Below are 18,914 nucleotides of genomic sequence, written 5' to 3' on the forward strand. Positions count from 1 at the left end.
TTACATGTTTGTCCGATGGACATGTGTGCGAAATGGGCAGCTATGTATGGGGCTTAATTTTTTTGTGGGTACAGGTGAGAGTGGGAAGTGAGGTAGAGGAAGTATGTATGTCCGGGGAGGTAGGTTGGGAAGGTAAACAGACAAGACAGACAAGATGCATACAGGGGCAGTGTATGACACATGGGGTGGGTGACACAATTGATGGGGTTGGATGTTTGGAAATTGCAAGCCCGTGAGCCCACAGATGGTAACAGTGGAACTGAGATCCCCACCCATGGGCAGTCACCACTGAACCTTCACAGTCCCGAGGGTGGCTGTGCTGGGAGCTGCATAGGATGGGCAGGCTCACCCATGGGACGTGCCACTCTCACCTCAAGCTGGCGTTGGGGATCAGCGACTGAATGCTGGATCTCACTACGCACCACAGCCCGGACCTTTAGAAGGGTGACAGGTGGCCCTTCTCTGCCCACGCTTGCATGGGGGGGTGAGCCCCATCCCCTGCAGCGCTTCCACCCAAAGGTGGCACAGGACCAACAGAGGAAGGGAGCCCGGGCTGGGCACCGGACCTGCTGGTGCCAGGTGCACTCGCCAGCTGAGGAGGACAAGTGGCTCTGCTGGGACCGGCCTTCCCATATGTTCTGTGATTAGGTGTGTTTAATTACAACATAAGCAAAACAGCATTCCAGATTAGTTGTAACAGCATGCAATAATATTCCCATTAACCCAACACACCAAGGGTACAACAGTTGAACAGCAAGCATAACACATGCATATATTGAACCACAGTGGTTACTCCAACAGCATGTAGGGATGTTTGGTAGCAACAGGCCACCATGATTGTGGTGTTTAAACAGGGCACATGCATCAACATGAATGCAAATATTTATAGAAAAATAGGACATATGTCCCAACAAATATTTAAGATTACACATACCCATTGAGGTGTGGAATTGCATGGTTTATGCACATACAGTAGGTTGTATAAAAACCTTGGTTAACATATTATAATGACCTTTTAGTCTACACTACATTCCTAGTGACTGCAAGGGTATATCCCCTACCTGTATTATTACACTTGCCACCATATATTAGGTTGTGTACTGGGTTTGGCTAGTTCAATATATGCCTGACCTATATCTGACATACTAACTGTCCAGGATGCAGATGTTACTGCTACATATTTCTTGATTGCATTTATATTTCTTTATCTACATATCTGGGATGTTTTCACATGACATTTTCACTTCGATTTGTACAGAACCCTGCATTTCTTGACACACACTCACATTTCTGGGGAAAAAATAACACGCTACACGTGTGCCAGGTTTACTTATTCATGCCAGCCAGTAAATGCCTGTTGTGGACTGTATATTTGTTTCACAGCTACTAGTACTTCCATCACCCACTTTATATGGGACTGCACAACTCTGGGTTGCCAGCACCTTTTCAAACAGTACTGTTTGTATACTGCAAGGGTGCAACAACATTTCAGACTCTGTGACACAGACACACTCTGGGATTTAGACCTTTATTAATGACATTACACACTTTTACACAGGCTCACTACTTTATTTGTTTTAACGGTGTATATGGCAGACATGTTCAAGACTTATAATACCTTTATTAATGGGTTAGAACAATCTTTTTTCAGGCTCATGCACTTATTTTATATAACAGTGCCTGCAGAGATATTATTTCAGACATATGTTGCCTTTCTTAATGGGTTTATACACTCTTTTTCTGCCTCCCTGATGTTTTTATCTGACAGTACATGCAGAGGACTTATTCAGGCAATTTTATGGCTGTATTATTGGACTACAACACTTTCTTTCATGTTCTATCCCATATTTTATATAACAATACATGCAGAATAATCACTAACCTGCCTGGTGGCGCAGCCTTACCAGCCTATCAGCATAGGCTTGCTGATTCGTAGCACGGTCACCTGCAGCTGTAAAGTAAATGAAGGAATATTGAGACATACCTATCCGTTATACATACTCCATTATCAATTCTTAAATACTGCATTCCATGGCTACATACTCAGTTGTGGGGCATCCGGCATCCCACAGGCCTCCTGTATCCATTGGTTCAGGCGGTCCTGCTTTCGTCTCTTCAGGTCTGCATGGTGGTGACGGACCTGCTCACCAGTCCGAGGAACGCCTGTGGCACTGGTGAGGTCACGAGCTAACTGGTTCCAAGCCTCTGCCTTGTACTCCGTCCCTTGGAACTGGCTCTGCAGGTGTCTTGACTCGTGATGGTGGACAAGGAGCCAAACCATGTATTTCGACTCCTTGATGCCGCAATGTTGCACTCAGAAGCATGTTCCCTCTCCGACACCAGACATTCTAACTGTCGATGTGAGCTACAATCAGTTATGGCGTGTATTCCCACCTGTGGGGCTTAAATATGCTGCATTTCCCACACTTTTTTGTGATTGGCCGTTTTGTAAAATTCTCGGCTGACTGCAGACCTGCTTAGTAATGGTTAAACTACCATTACTAAGTATATGTATGTTAACAGTGGCTGTTTCTCCTAAGTTGTCATGGCGTAGTGGTTCTGTGCTTTGATAAGGATGCACAGAGTCCTGGGTTTGAACCTTGCCATTCATTTTACTTTCATACTGTCCAGACAGGCTAGGGGGTGTGGCTGCGTTTAAGCAACTTTGCTCTATGTTGCTCCACATTACCCTAAGGTGCACTAGTTGGTGCGGCGAGCACGTCTGCACAAACAGATTGCACTGGTTAAAGCACTATTTCGCTATGGGCACCTCTATTGCACTGGGTAAAGCACTGTTAAACTATGGGCACCTCTATTGCGCTGGGTAAAGCGCTGTTAAACTATGGGCAACTCTATTGCACTGGGTAAAGTACTGCTTAACTGCAAGCAATTATGTATCAGGATCCTTTAAAAATTTAATATTTTGTTCATTGATACATTGGCCATTTCACTGCTTTTTACTGATATTTTAATCATATGTGTCAGGTATTATTCCATGTACTGATTTAAAACATAAATAAGAAGGGGAGTGGTGGGGCTCAAACCATGAATGCCTCTTTTTTGTGCGAACGCTCTACCATTATGCTATTGCTTCAAGGAAAAAATACCTGCTACTCAAAATGATCCACCAGTCACAAACAGCACACAGTAGAAGCAAACAAACAGATGGAATCAGCACTGAGATGGTCACACAAATTCCCAAGGATGTTTCAATCGTAAAAATAATATAATATTTCTGCTAAAATTAAAAACATATTAAATACATTTTCATCTAATTCATATAAATCAAATCTGTATAGATGCACTACTGTATATTTTTATATAACCCATTTTATAACATTATATACATGTGAAAGTCTCTGACATACTTCCTCTTATGATAAATTTCACCTTTTATGTTACTTTTATTCTTTGTAACTGTTATGATTAACAGATAATAACTTCCTACCTCCTTGCTTTGAGTATAGGTTTAATGGATATATATTGATTAATTCCCAGATGTATGTGAGCTCTAAGTTTAAAGATCCATTCTAATTCTCTATTTTCTAGTGAATTAATATGATTTCCACCTCGGGTATTAATATGTACTATCTCAAGCACCCTGAATTTAAACAGATGATCTTTATAATCTGTGATGTGTTTAGCTAAAGCATTCAAAGGGTTTTTACATTTTATGTCATAGATGTGATTATAAATTCTATTCTTTAATTTTCTTTTCATTAGTCCTACATAAAATGCAGGACAGGACTCACAAGTTGCTAAATATATTAAGCTTTCAGTGGTGCATGTGGCCTCAAAGTAAGGGACAAACATATATTTCAACACTGGGTGTATAAAATTCTGTTCAGTTGTAATATGGGTACACATATTACATTTCCTGCAGGGAAATGTACCTACCCTTAAATCTCTTCTCAGGTCCATAGTGTTATTCGTTCTGGGGTTAGATCATAGTAGCCTTTTCAAATTTTTGTTGTTCTTGTATGCAAACCTAGGGAAACAGTCTACAACTTCAATAGTCTTGTCATCTGTAGTTAATATTTTCCAGTTGTTTCGAATAATTTCACTAATCGCTTTACTGTCATTGCTGTAAGTCATGACATATCTAAGTATAGCGGTTTCATTTTTGGTTGTCTCCATATTTCTTACTTTATAGCTTTTACCAATATATTTATTAGAGTAGCCTTTTTCAACCAAGTTAGCTTCCTTATGGGAAGCAGGTTCATAAATTTCTTCTCTAATCTGTTTAACTTACTTTTTATTATAGACTCTTTCTTGGAAATATGTTTCCAAGCATTCCATTTCTTTCATTTTTATATTATGATCTTTACATAGTCTATCTACCCTGATGAATTGACTTTTGATGATACCATAGAAAACATGTCTAGGGTGCATGCTGTCAAAATTCAACAGCGTGTTCTTCCAGCATGATTTTCTATGGAGGCTGGAGACTAGAGTTCCTGATTCAATACTTAAATTTACATCTAGGAAGCTTAGTGTGTCATGCGAAGTTTCCATTGTAAATTTTAGAAAGTCAGTTGTGCTTTCAAGGTAATGTAGGAAAGTTGTAAATTCCTCTTTAGTACCTCTCCATACAATGAGGACATCATCCACAAATCTTCTATATAATACAACTTTCTCAAATGATGAATGCTTGAACAGGAACTCTTGCTCCCATTGAAAAACCACTAGCTTTGCATATGTATTGGCGCATGGGGTGCCCATCGCCACACCCCATTTCTGATGGTATATTGTTTCACCATATAGAAAAACATTATAAGACAATACTAGTTCTAAAAGTTGACATATAAGTATCTGTTTGTCCCTACTAAATCCTCCTTTAAACTGAATGAGTTCTCTAATGGCTTGTATGCCATAGTCATTAGGGATGGACGTGAAAAGATTTCGTACATCTAGTGTTATTAATAAATGTTGTTCTCTAGATAATGTTTCTTTCTTAGCCTTACCAGCCTATCAGCATAGGCTTGCTGATTCGTAGCACGGTCACCTGCAGCTGTAAAGTAAATGAAGGGATATTGAGACATACCTATCCGTTATACATACTCCATTATCAATTCTTAAATACTGCATTCCATGGCTACATACTCAGTTGTGGGGCATCTGGCATCCCACAGGCCTCCTGTATCCATTGGTTCAGGCAGTTCTGCTTTCGTCTCTTCAGGTCTGCATGGTGGTGACGGACCTGCTCACCAGTCCGATGAACGCCTGTGGCACTGGTGAGGTCACGAGCTAACTGGTTCCAAGCCTCTGCCTTGTACTCCGTCCCTTGGAACTGGCTCTGCCAGAGTCTTGACTCGTGATGGTGGACAAGGAGCCAAACCATGTATTTCGACTCCTTGATGCCCCAACGTTGCACTCAGAAGCGTGTTCCCTCTCCGACACCAGACATTCTAACTGTCGATGTGAGCTACAATCAGTTATGGCGTGTATTCCCACCTGTGGGGCTTAAATATGCTGCATTTCCCGCATTTTTTGTGATTGGCCGTTTTGTAAAAATCTCGGCTGACTGCAGACCTGCTTAGTAATGGTTAAACTATCATTACTAAGTATATGTATGTTAACAGTGGCTGTTTCTCCTAAGTTGTCATGGCTTAGTGGTTCTGTGCTTTGATAAGGATGCACAGAGTCCTGGGTTTGAACCTTGCCATTCATTTTACTTTCATACTGTCCAGACAGGCTAGGGGGTGTGGCTGCGTTTAAGCAACTTTGCTCTACGTTGCTCCACATTACCCTAAGGTGCACTAGTTGGCGCGGTGCGCACGTCTGCGCAAACAGATTGCACTGGTTAAAGCGCTATTTCACTATGGGCACCTCTATTGCGCTGGGTAAAGCACTGTTAAACTATGGGCACCTCTATTGTGCTGGGTAAAGCGCTGTTAAACTATGGGCAACTCTATTGCACTGGGTAAAGTGCTGCTTAACTGCAAGCAATTATGTATCAGGATCCTTTAAAATTTTAATATTTTGTTCATTGATACATTGGCCATTTCACTGCTTTTTACTGATATTTTAATCATATGTGTCAGGTATTATTCCATGTACTGATTTAAAACATAAATAAGAAGGGGAGTGGTGGGGCTCAAACCATGAATGCCTCTTCTTTGTGCGAACGCTCTACCATTACGCTATTGCTACTTGGTGTGATTTGCATAAACATTCTTTCTTATGCTCTTCCATGTCGGAATTGCTAACTACAGCTAAGCAATGGGCACACCCACGCACACACGTGCAAATATAGGCAGCTATTTTGGGAATTTAAAAAAAATTAAATAAATTTTTTACTTTTCATAACTTTGATGGGAGTTTACAATATCAGGGAGTGTGGTGTTTGGTGCTAGGACATTTGAGCAGACTCGCTCTTGTGTGCTTTCATTTTCCTTTTACAAACCTTGCGGGGGCATGGCCGTTTAGACTGCTCGGCAGTCGGACACGCCCCCTGCTTTCCTACCCGGTCCGTGTAAGACTTACGGTTGAGTCAGCATGCCCTCATGAATATTCATGGCACGCTGATGTCATACCATTCAACTGCAGCCTCCGAGTAAGACTTATTAAGTCTTACATGAAGGATTCGTGAATCCGGGGGTCACTGTATGGCAGTCTGCAGAGAACTCAAAAACATATTTCCTATGAGTAATGGGATGTACAAAATAATTAAGGCCATTAACAAAGGCACATGCCTAACAATGCCTAAAGGAAAAGTTCCCATCCTACCAAGAGTAGTAGGTGCACATGATACATGTTTGTTATTAATACTCAAACCACATTCGTGGCATAACAGGTCTTTAAGATTATTATTGCGTTTAAAAGTAAACCTAAGTATAACATCTATTTTACCCCTGAAATGATCATCACTCCTCAAAATTTTCCAATTTTGTATAATGTTGCAAATTCCTTGTATATTATTACTATAGCGCAATACTATCTTGCACTGATTCTTCCAGGTATTCAGCAATGGAAGATGCAATTGCTGTAACCTGTAAGTTGCCTGAAAGCCAGCTCACTGCCCCTAAGAAAACTGATTAATTGTATAAAATTTGTTAATAATATAAGTTTTTTTTTTTACATAGTAATCCCAGGTCAAACCCAACAGTGATTTCTCTGGTGTCCCCAGCTTCTGCTAAACACCTGGTTAATACAAGAGACAAGGATGGAAAAGCTTTTGGTAGATTTGGGAAAAAGCGTATTCTTCTCCAACACTTACTTTTAGAATTCTCACTTGCCAAGTTCATATGTTAAGGCTAATACTTGCCTGTTTTGAGATCATAAAGAATATTATGACTTCTGTTTCCTCTTCTGGGAAAGCAAACATATTTGCATAACCTGTTTGTCCTGTTTCTGAAGTGGCTATGCAGTAAGTGAAATATTCTTATCCTTCTGCTGATTTCACTTCTGGGGTCAGTGCCACTGGAACTGCTATGAGGAGCTTCAAGAAAAAGGCAAACAACCAGATGGTAAACGTAAACTGTTCCACCAAACAGGCAAAGATAACAGCAAAGAAAATTATGGTAGCAGTTGTATGAAGTATAGCTCCAGACCACATAAAATAAACCAAGAACTTTAATATTCGGTAAGCGCTTTCACCACTGCCAGTGGCTTCATCAGACCATATACAAATGTAAAAAAAACACACAGAATGTTTTCTAAAGCTATCCCTGTCTACCTCATTAACCTGAGAGACCAACCGAGTCAATCAAGTTGCTTCAGGCACACCCTCTTTTAAAATCATCTGTCCCTTCATCTGTATTGCATAGTATTGCTTTTAAATGCAATTTTTATAATACATTAAAAATCTTATTCAGCAATCAATGCTTTCATAGGCATCTACAAGCATTTAAATATTTAGAAACATTCCAAAGCATTGCTTCTATCAGCAGCATGTCAAATGCTATATATCATGGTAAACATCATTATTACAATGATACTAAAGTCTCTATTCATTATATATACTTTGCTAAAATCATATTGCATTAAGTTGTATGCTTTGCTTCAGTTATATGCTGTTACTTAAAAATTATTGCAATAATAAATCTAGGTCTAACCTTCTATATATTCCTATTACTTCCAACAATGTAAATAAAGCTGCGGTTTAAAATGCAAACAAATCATGTCAAATGTTTACAAATGCTAAAATCATATTGCACTATATTGTATGCTTTGCTTCAGATTTATGCTGTTACTTAAAAATTATTACTATAACAAATCTAGGTCTAACCTTCTATATATTCCTATTATTTTTAACAGTGTAAATAAAACTACAGTTTAAAATGCAAACAAATTACCCATGGCATGTGTTCATATTCCATTTTAGAACTCGACTTCTTCCCATCACATTTTCAACTGTAAAACTTATCCAGAGTGTGTAATCTACTTAGGATATACTTATATTGCTCCCCCATTGTGTTATATTCCATTTCCAAAAGTTAGAAATGTTAAAAATAAGACCGTTGTGTTCGTCCTCATTGCAGCTCCTTTGCGCATGCACAATGATGTCATCACCCTCGGCAAATACTCCGTTTTACTTCCTCCCGCTTTCTTCATTTAATTATGATAAACAACCAAGTATCATAGAATATGTACAATTGCCAGATTATTTAGAGTACACCAGGTCACAAATTTATATATGTAGACAGTTTCAATCAAGGGAAGTTTATGCTTTTCCCATAGAAGCAAATCATATTGTTGCATTTCTGTTTATCATAGGTCAATCAAATATATGTAATAAAAGCACTCAGCACATTATATGCATATATCTAGGTAGAATCTTATACAAATATAATAGACATAACTTTAACTCTATACCTCTGGATAACCCATTCAGGCCATAAAATACATATTCCATGGATAGTAATAGTTCAATATACGTATATATATATATATATATATATATATATATATATATATATATATATATATAGAGGCAAAAAGGTGCAAATATATACGTCACCAGTTTGTATAAAAACAGGACTTATTTCATATTCATGCCCTAACTATAGGCCCCTAGTATATACTTCATAGCACACCCGGAACAGTGTATTGCTGTTTACCAAAGGCATTTATACACAACTATATAGTGCTTTAAATATAGTGTATTTTATACAAATAGGGTCTTCTAGCAGCCATTTAAGGATGGATGGATGCTTGACCCTGCAATATAAATTAAATAGAGGTAACTCTATGTGTATAATTATAGTTATGGAATACATCTATATGATAAAATACTTATAGATATCATATATAGGATGATAAGATGATTCTAATTTAGCAAACAAATTATGCATAGTTGTAAATATATGCAACATACAAATAATTACTCACATAGTACTAAATGAGTTGTTTGCCTTTCGGCTTTTCCCACCCGGTAAGGGGTCGCCACAGCGGAACTCTCGTCCGCTAATGATTGGCAGTAGATTTTTACGAAACGCCGAGGTGCCAGCTCATCGCCCAACCTTCAACGAAGGCATGCCTATTTACACACGCACATCTTTCGAATGCTATCCAACCACGGGGAGAACATGCAGACTCCACACAGAAGGCACTCCCAAGCCAAGCCGAGAATCGAACAGGAGAATATCTTGCTGTGAGGTAATGAGTAATAAATGTATTATACACAGACGATATCACTGCTTTGTGATGGATAAACTCTATCCTCAAATATGTTTAAATATATGATATTTCAAGAAGTAGGGTAAAATTCTCAAGTCTTGTTTTTGGCAGTCTTATAGTCCATATTTACAAGCATATTTAGGTGAATGATGTTACGACAAGTTAGATAGAATTCCACGGTGTTCTTACTAAGTGGAAATATTTCTAATACCACTAATTAAGTATAATATATGTCACTATTTTTTAGGTATTCCTCATGCTTCTAAAGCACTTTTAATAGAAACTTTACCATTCAACCCCTTCTCCTTATCTGCTCTGAGTTTGAGTATCCATGTCCAGAGCGTGTGGCTCTGAGGGATTGGGATTTCTTTAAGTGTAGCATGTCCAACAGCATTGGGTTTCACATGGCCTTGTATGTTAAGCAGAGATCGCCACTGAGTAGGCGATATGCGACAGAGTATAGCTGGAGTTTTTTTAGACGGTCAGCATAGGGCATCTGCTTTAGGCCTGTGATTCTTTTAGTGAGGTATTTCTGCGGCCTTTTCAGTTGTTGCAGATGTCTTGTGAGGTACATACCAAACAGAGTGTTGTACTCTATAATGGGTCTAATGAGGGATGAGTACAGTGGGACAAAGACCTCCTTTTTTCTGGATGAAAAGCCCTTAGTGATGAGGTATACCACATAGAAGGATTTCCTGGCTGTTGTGGCTATGTGGTTATCTAAGGTGAGACCACTACCCACCTGTGTCCCTAAGTCTCTTATCACACTTTCGGTGTTTTGCGTACTGCCACTTATGTGGTAATTCATGGGTACATGTTTTTTCCCAAAGGGGATAACTATACATTTCATGCCATTGAGCTTGAGCCCATGGCTGCGGCACCAAGCATCTGTTTCTGTAAGGCCTTTTTGTAGAATATCCAAATCATTTGGGGATTCAATAATGGGGGGATTCAATAATGGCTCCCAGTTTGCAGTCATCTGCGAACTCTGTTAGCCTGAGTCCCTCAGTGCTGGCCTGTACTTCAGAGAAGTAGATGCCAAACAAGAGCGGTCCCAGGACTGAACTCTGAGGTACTCCACTTGTCACTTATCTGGAGCTGGATTTTGAGTTGGCTACTTTTACAGTGTGGGTTCTGTTTTCAGGGTTTTTAGAACAGAGAACACAGCCAAAAAAATACCATATAAAAGAGGTGTTGGCACTTTCAAAATGCCCTCAAGACTTTCAATCATCTGTGGTCTCCAGGACCGATATAAGTGTTTTCAGGCAACACCACAGTCATTTGTTACATAAACAAACAGTGATGAACCAGAGCCTACCCTCTGTACAGACAAGCCATGGTAGCCTAGAATATAGCTTTTCAACACATTCTCAATCAACAGGCTTCTTAAATACTCTCAGAGTAAAATCTTGTGGCAGTCAAGTTGAGCAGGACCAGGACAGACACTCATGAATGGAAATTGAATTAGGGGGATTTCAGGATTTTATCTTGCTGTGAGGAACACCTCAAACAGATTTTTTTGCCTCAGTTCACAACAATCAGTTGGCAAACTTCTGCTCCAGATCTCCATGCATGAAGGCCTGGAAAACAGATGCTTTACCTTTTACTTAAGTATGAATCCTCCTGTATACTTTTCCACCCTTTCTACTAATAACCAGGGTCACTGAGAAGATTCAGAACAACTCTCCAAAGAGCATTGTCGTGACTCCCTTCTTATCCAGAAAACAGTGATTCTCCCTTTTATTAGAAATGGCTAGGGGCAATTACCACAAGCTTCCTCACAGGTTGGACCTACTTACATAGGACAAGTGTTGTTTCATTCATTCTGTACTCAAACAACTGCAACCAACTGCCTAGATGATAGAATTTTAATACATTTCAGGCATCTCACTTCTGAGGAAGTATAGTAGGCATTAAAGGAGGCAAGAAAACCTGTTGCTAGAAAATTTTAGATTAGTAAATGGAGTTTTTGGTCACTGGATCACAATGACCAACTGGGAACATGGTTGTGCAGAATGTTTTCTAGTACTGAACAGGCAGATGGATGCTGGATAATTTTATAGCTGGAAAGAAGTCATGTATATGCTGGTTGATGAGGCAGTTCTAACCAATTTAAGCTTTTCAGTGCTATACATTGGTAGGTTCTGAAAGGGATACTTGCAGCAAATTTAGCAACTTGTTATAGCATTTTATTTTAATTTAATTTTAATTTTAGCATTATAGCAATTTTAATTTTTGTGAAGCCTGGAGGTTAGTAAGAAAGGGAGCACCATAAAGATGTGTGGGGGAAGAGATAAGTAGTGGCAAGTATAGTTTTAATTGCACTGGTAAGAAAGTTTTTGGCTCTGTAAATTATCCCTAGTTTTTCATGAGTTTTTCTTACGCAATTTTGTATATGCAGGTCATATGTAAGTTTATCATCCAATATAACCCCTAGTAATTTGCTATGAGAAGTGACTTCAATAGCTGTATTATCAAGAGAGAGGACTTTATGTTTTGTTTTATCACAAGAGAGGAATTTGGGGGAAAAAGGTAGTAGTTTGGTCTTTTTTGGGTTAAGCATGACTTGTGATTTATGAAGCCATGTTTCAGTGGCTGTTAAAGCTTCCTTAGTAATTTTTGGAGGTGTACCATGTTGTCAGATGTACAAATGAGAGTGGAATCATTTGTATATTGTATTAGGGTGGCCTGTTGTGTGGATGTATAGAGGGTGTGGTGGAAATGTTAAAGAGGAGGGGACCAAGGATAGAGCCTTGTGGTAAGAAGAGTGCGTAGATTGCCATGATACCTATTAGACAGGCAGCTTTTGAACCACAGAAAGGAAGGCTGAGACCTAGTGAGAAAGTTCAAGGTAGACGTTTGCTGTTACAAACTGAACTGAAGGCTTTAAACAAGTCTAGAAATAAGAAAAAGACCAGTTTACCATTATCCCTAGCTTTATTGACAGTATCTATATAAGTTTGAAGGGCAGTGCTGCTAGTATCATGGCAAGGATGGAAGCCATGTTGTGAAGGGAATAGGAGTTCTTCCTGCAGGATATAGTCTAGAAATTGTTTTTGAATACATTTTGAAGTGTTTTGGCAAGGGGAGATAAGATTGCTATAGGTCTAAAGTTATTAATGTCTGTTGAATTTCCACTTTTGTGCAGAAGGATAGTGTGTGATTTTTTCCAGAGAAAGGGAATGTGGGATTTCTGGATTAACCTGTTTATGAGGACTGAGACAGAATAGGCAGTGCTACTGGCTGCTATTTTTAGGTACCCACTTGAAAGGTCATCAGCTGAAGCAGAACATGATTTAAGTTTGTTTAAGAGTAGTTTTATCTAGGATGTGGCACAGTTTTGAAGGTGGAAGTGGATGTGGTGATATGTGGCTGTTGGGCTGGGTTGAGATTAGATGTTGAGGAATCCTTGGTTACAGATCCTATACTATCTATAAAATAACAGTTGAACTGTACTGCAGTTTTGAGTGGTGAGTTGTCGGGAGAGGGGTTTAGGTTGAATGTTTGGCCAGGATGTAAGATTTCTTGAATGGACGTCCAAAATGTTTTGGGGGTTATGTTTAATAACTTTCAGAATAATGCTAAAGTATATATTTTTGTCTTCATTTAGTTGCTTTTTAGTACAATTGCAAAGTATTCTAAAGTTTTTGGGATATTTAGGTGTTTTTTTTTTATTTTTGCCATTCTTTCCATGCCTTTTCTGCATCCTACATTAGCATTTTACTCTTTTTGGATAGCCAAATTGCATTATTTATTTTTAGTCTCTTCCTTCTAGGAGGAGGACCCTCAGGTCAAATTATAACTGACAGCAATCAGTTTATACCCAGTACAAAGCAATTAGCAAAGAGATATGAAAGAAAACAGGCTTTGTGTCATTTCCTGAGGCTAAATAGCTGCCATGTGCAGTATAGTCTACTGGTCAAGAAAAAGGGGACGGTGGCCAACTTACTAAGAGGTCCTTAGAGCGCAAGTATTATTTCACAGAGACTTTCAATCACAGAGCAGGCATGTATTCAACTGATTAAAGTTAATAGACAGTATTTATTTTATTTTATTTTATTTTACATTTGTTAACCGGGGGTTGCTGACTGAGCCGAAAAGGCCCTTTTTCAGCAGAGGCCTGGGGAGAAAAGGTCCACATAGAAAAATTACAGATACATTTAGACATGATCAGTATACATACAAATTACAAAAGACATATTTTTACAGTGGTATGCAGCACATCAACAGTTACAGTGGAGAGAACAAACAAAAAAATATTAATTTAAAAATAAAGGTACTTAATAGATTTGTGGTGTACAGCTGACATTTGGAACACAGGTAGAATACATACATGGTTCTTCATGATAAATGTCCTTACATTATACAATGGCAAAATTCTGAGTAAACTTGCAGGATCAGGGCCTTATGGCAGAGTTCCTGCAGTATCCAGGTCAGATGTAGTATCCACAAGCTGTTATACAATGAGAAAATTCTCAATAAACTTGTAGGAGTAGGGCCTCATGGCAGAGCTCCGGCAATGTCAAAGTCAAATGTAGTGACCGCACACTATTATACAACAAAATGTTTTTAATTAAGTTCTTGTGTAATTGATGATATGGGGATTCAGTATGTTTTTTTCCATGAGCTGAATTTGATATGGAATGATCCTTTTTGCCAAATCAGTATATACTCTGGGATACCCTTTTAGGCACCATCAAAGAACTACCTACTGGCAACTTAAGAGCACTTTACCACCAGTTATGATACCTTGCAGTTTACTCTTAGGAAATATAAAGTTTTAATATGTTCGGTACATGTTATTACACATAAGCAGATTATATCACATTATGTGAAATACTGGTAGAACAGTATTAGCTTTTTGCAGCCATGAGAAAACATTGTTTTGTTTGTTTGTTATGACGGCCAGTTGGAAATGATGCACTAAGGTTAATGTGTCCTATACTGTTGTCAGACTGTAGTGCTAATTATGTGCTGAGTAAAAGGAGATGGATCTTGACCTTTCACACTAGATAACATCTATTCATGAGTCTTTTGACTATTTCAGTCCATTACATATGAAAGTAATTGCTGAAAGCAAGTGCAGCCTGCTCCAAATAAACACTTGAGTTAAAACTTTGTAGTAAGTGTAAGTAATTAGTACTTTTAGCTCAGTATACATAATTACACAAACGCAGCTTTAAATGATGTCGATTTCGGTTCTTGAGTGTGACCATCCTTAACACTGACTTATTTTCCTACTTTCCACAAACCATCCTATAAGGATGTTATAAAATATCTCTAAAAATAGTGTCTTATTGCCCTAGGCAACGGTAATGAGATAGCCATAATCAGCTTGCTGACAGGATTTTTAGACATTTTCCTTTATTTTGTTCAGGTTGACATAGGTAGGTTATGTTTCTTAACTAAATGTTCTCCTGCTGGAGGCAAAGTAGGTTCAGTATTACAAAATGGACAAAACGGACAGTATTACAAAACGGATATTATTTATTAAGTGATTCCATTTTTTTTTTCATTTCAAATTAATCAGAAATAGTCAGAAAGATACAAGTCCTCTCCTTTATGGTATTTTTTCATTATAAATGGTAAGCTTTGCAAGTTGTTCCCTTCTGGAGGTCCAGACTCTGTCCTCATCAACAAAAGTGAGTAATAATTAACTTGTTTTTGAACAGTAATGCAAAGTATACTATTCACACTGTAAGGTGTAGTTGTAATGAATTCTGTATATGGCAGACTGATTATAGTTTTAACAGTAGAATTACTGAATATTTCCATGTTAGAATTAATCCAGCAAAACAACTTCACCTTTTAATGTTATACATAGCAATAGTATTAGACTATTCACAGTGCTCATTTGTTTTATGTAGAATGAAACATCAGAGGGGGAAACATATTGCGCGCACACTCACACACACACACACACACACACACACACACACACACACACACACACACACACACACACACACACACACACACACACACACACACACACACACACACACTGCTGAGAAGTGAAGCATTGGCTGCACTACACAGCAAAGCCTTTAGACAAGGTGGAATGAGTGACTGTGTCAATTTCGAATGTTTTGTATGAGGTATGTTTTTGACTTAGCATGCCTACGCTTTTGTAATTTATTGAGTTATTAATGCTTATCATGATAGCAGGCTGCAAATTTATCATTTTCTTTAGTTTGTCCTCTTAAATTCAGACATGAAACATAAGGTGTGACCTTACTGAATTTAATTAAATTAATTAAATTTGGATTAGATAAACAAATCTTGGTGTCAGTCAGCTATATATATATATATATATATATATATATATATATATATATATATATATATAGCTGCTGACTGATTGCCTAACAATATAATGTGAAAGGCAGAACAGGTATTCCTGCCTTGAAGGCTTGTGTATAGCTTAATCACATAGGCATTTTACCTTACTAATCCAGTTCAAGAAAATGAAGAGTTGTTTAATTTCAGTTTACTATATTCTACTTATTTTCTACAGTCTTCAATAAACATACAATAATATCATAACTGCAAATGTGCAGAATCATGGAATGTATTCTCCACACATATTGCAGTGCTTAATTAATATCTGCTTATGAAATATTTAGTGATGGTGTACAAAAACAAACATCCTTTTAACTTTTTCTTTCTTTAACTTTGCCAGCATCAAGTGATACATTTGGGTGTATGTACGTGTATGTCTGTTTTAGAAAAAAATGCCACTCTTTGTAAACCTCTGAAGTATAGTGAAAAGATATTCTAAGCACATATTAATGTGTGAAGCAAATGTAAGGATAGGTTAAGAAGTTTGGGCTTGTTAAGGTAACCTGAGCTGCTTCAGCTAGGGAAAAATAAGGAATGAGGGCTCTGTTTCAAATTGATGGAATGGAAAACTTCTTACTTAAAAGCATGCTTTTCATGGAACAATATGTAACTGATCATTTTAGCAAACTAAACTTATTTTGTTAATAACTTTTATTTCTGATGCTACACTTTTGCTCAGCAGTTAGAAAATCACCAAATTAATGATGTGGCTTCATAAGGCTCACTTCTGCAGGTTTTGTATAGCATAGTTTCTATACTGTGTGTTCATGTCAGTGTTTACCAGCAGTTTAGGACATGGAGGCATATGAAGTAGCAGTACTGTGAACTGCCCTTAGATGTGTGATGTGTATGCAGTGTTTCTGTGTTTGACCATCTGTGTGTCCTGCAATGGACTGGCAACTTATACAAAACATACATAGCTTATATCCATGTCATGTCTGGATCAGCTTTTTTCCCCAAGATGTTGAGTGAATTTAAGTTTGCGATGAAAATATATACATTTACTTTGTTCTGTTTATTTATTTTCTTGCTTATAATTTAAGGGGACATATTTTTATATATTTCTAAACAGATCTAAATTATGATTATCTTGCAAAACCTGGAACAGAATAGACTTGTCTGTAGGTGAGGATAAAAAGAGCTGAAAAATAAACAAAAAAAAAAAAAAAAACAGCTAATAATCTATTAAAATGGGTATGAATACAAGTTCTTCAGACTTGAAACTTATCAGAATGAAATGAAATCAATGGAGAATGAGAGAAGAGTTATTAACCTTCTAGAATTCTGTGATTGCAGTGTTTTCAAAGGTTCACCAATTTCCTAGCAAAAAAAAATTGCATCTTGCTGAAGGTCAACTCTTTCTTTTTGTTTTGTTTACCAGAAAAGTACACTCAGGAATATACTAGAATAATATATAGGTAAAAAGACAAAGCAATCATTGTAGAAAACAAGAAACAGGTAGCCACAGGTCATTCAACAAAGTTGTCAATACCAAACACAGAGTTTCCAAATACTATGAAACTTCAGAAATATCGAGAGCCATGTAAAGTGGCAAAAAGTTTATGCTGACTATACACCGGGACTATGCTAATTGTAAATAGCTAACATGACCTCAATATAACTGTATAAGTTGTTTTTGCTTCCTCTGTATTTGAAACAACTGATGTATGAAGAGTCAGATTCAAATTCTTTTTTCTTTATAAAAGAAAATTATACTAACCTTTCTGTTTCTACTAAAATCATAACCACTGAAAGTAAACAGCATCTTTTAACAGGCCACCAGCTATGAAAGAACGTTTTCAAGGAAATCACAAACTTAAACAAATTAACATTAATAATTGTAATTTAACTAATTAAATAGGGCCATAAACAAGATAGAATTTACAAATTATAATAAGCTGCTTAACATGGGCAAACGAGGGTAGACAGTATTTGGAGTTGCCCACAGAATTTTGTCAAAGACAAATGGCTTCTGAAGTCTAAGAACAGTTTTCTTGAGAACCCAAAACATCAGTTTAACTATCTTGAGATAGCAGGCCATTCGGAAAAATATAGAAAGTTCTGCATGTATTGAACACACCCACATACAAACGCACATTTTGTTACACTATGCAGTAAAGCAGTAACATACAAAAGTGTTGGAAAGAAAAGTAAAAAGAAATACCAGAAATTTCCAGCTGGGTCACACTAATGTTGATGAAACTCCATGAAGTAGAAAGATTCATGTTCTTTTTCTCTACCTGGCAACGGCAGTAACCATTTCATTTCAATACTGTGTTAGCTATAAGGTAATTCACATAGAAGTTTGAAGGCGTGAGCAGTAGAGCAAGTGAAATGTGATGAAACATTGTGTTATGCAAATCTTGCACAGACGTTCCACAGAATATCTTTTTATTAAAGAACAGCAGAAAAGGAGTCAAATTACAATAGCTGTTGAAGTCTCCACCCAGTAGCTTTACATAAATTATTCATGTTGCATCCCCAGCCTTATATCTCACTCTTAGTGTGTTTGATAGGCAGGAACACTTAATGTAAACAAAGGCAAAGTCAAATTAAACCACTGCAACAATGCAGTAGGAAATAACTGTATTACAGTTTTCAAACAAATAACTGAATAAGTCAATAAAGAAATAAATTTGTTAAATATAATTTCACAGATCGTTACTAACTGTGAGTTCCCTGACACCACTGAGAAGCCTAGCACAATTTCTTAATTGTTACACAGCACTGCCTTGGTAAGTGACTTGCTCATTGTCACACAGCAGGCAAATGAGGACTGAAGGAATCAAACCCTGGATCAGTGAAAGTAGTCTACAACATTTATCCTCTGTACCATATCAGTGTACTATTAACTGCCAGCTCATGCTTTTTATGTTCCAGCATGTCATAAATAGAATGCTTTTATTTATACAACACTACTAGGTGCCATACATGGAACTTTACATTGTATG

General features: G+C 37.6%; 1 protein-coding gene across 1 annotated transcript in view; it reads right to left on the bottom strand.

Annotated features, from left to right (window-relative positions):
• LOC122809673 (carbohydrate sulfotransferase 4-like) overlaps positions 1–18,331 on the bottom strand; it is a 204,369-nt gene extending 186,038 nt beyond the window's left edge. The window contains exon 1 of the mRNA XM_044081342.1: positions 18,128–18,331. The gene's annotated coding sequence lies outside the window, so the exon portion shown is untranslated. The remainder of the gene's footprint in view (positions 1–18,127) is intronic.
• Positions 18,332–18,914: the final 583 nt, after the last annotated feature.

This window comes from Protopterus annectens, chromosome 8.part0 (assembly GCF_019279795.1).
Source record: "Protopterus annectens isolate FY-2018-M chromosome 8.part0, PAN1.0, whole genome shotgun sequence".
NCBI classification, from domain to species: Eukaryota; Metazoa; Chordata; order Ceratodontiformes; family Protopteridae; genus Protopterus; species Protopterus annectens.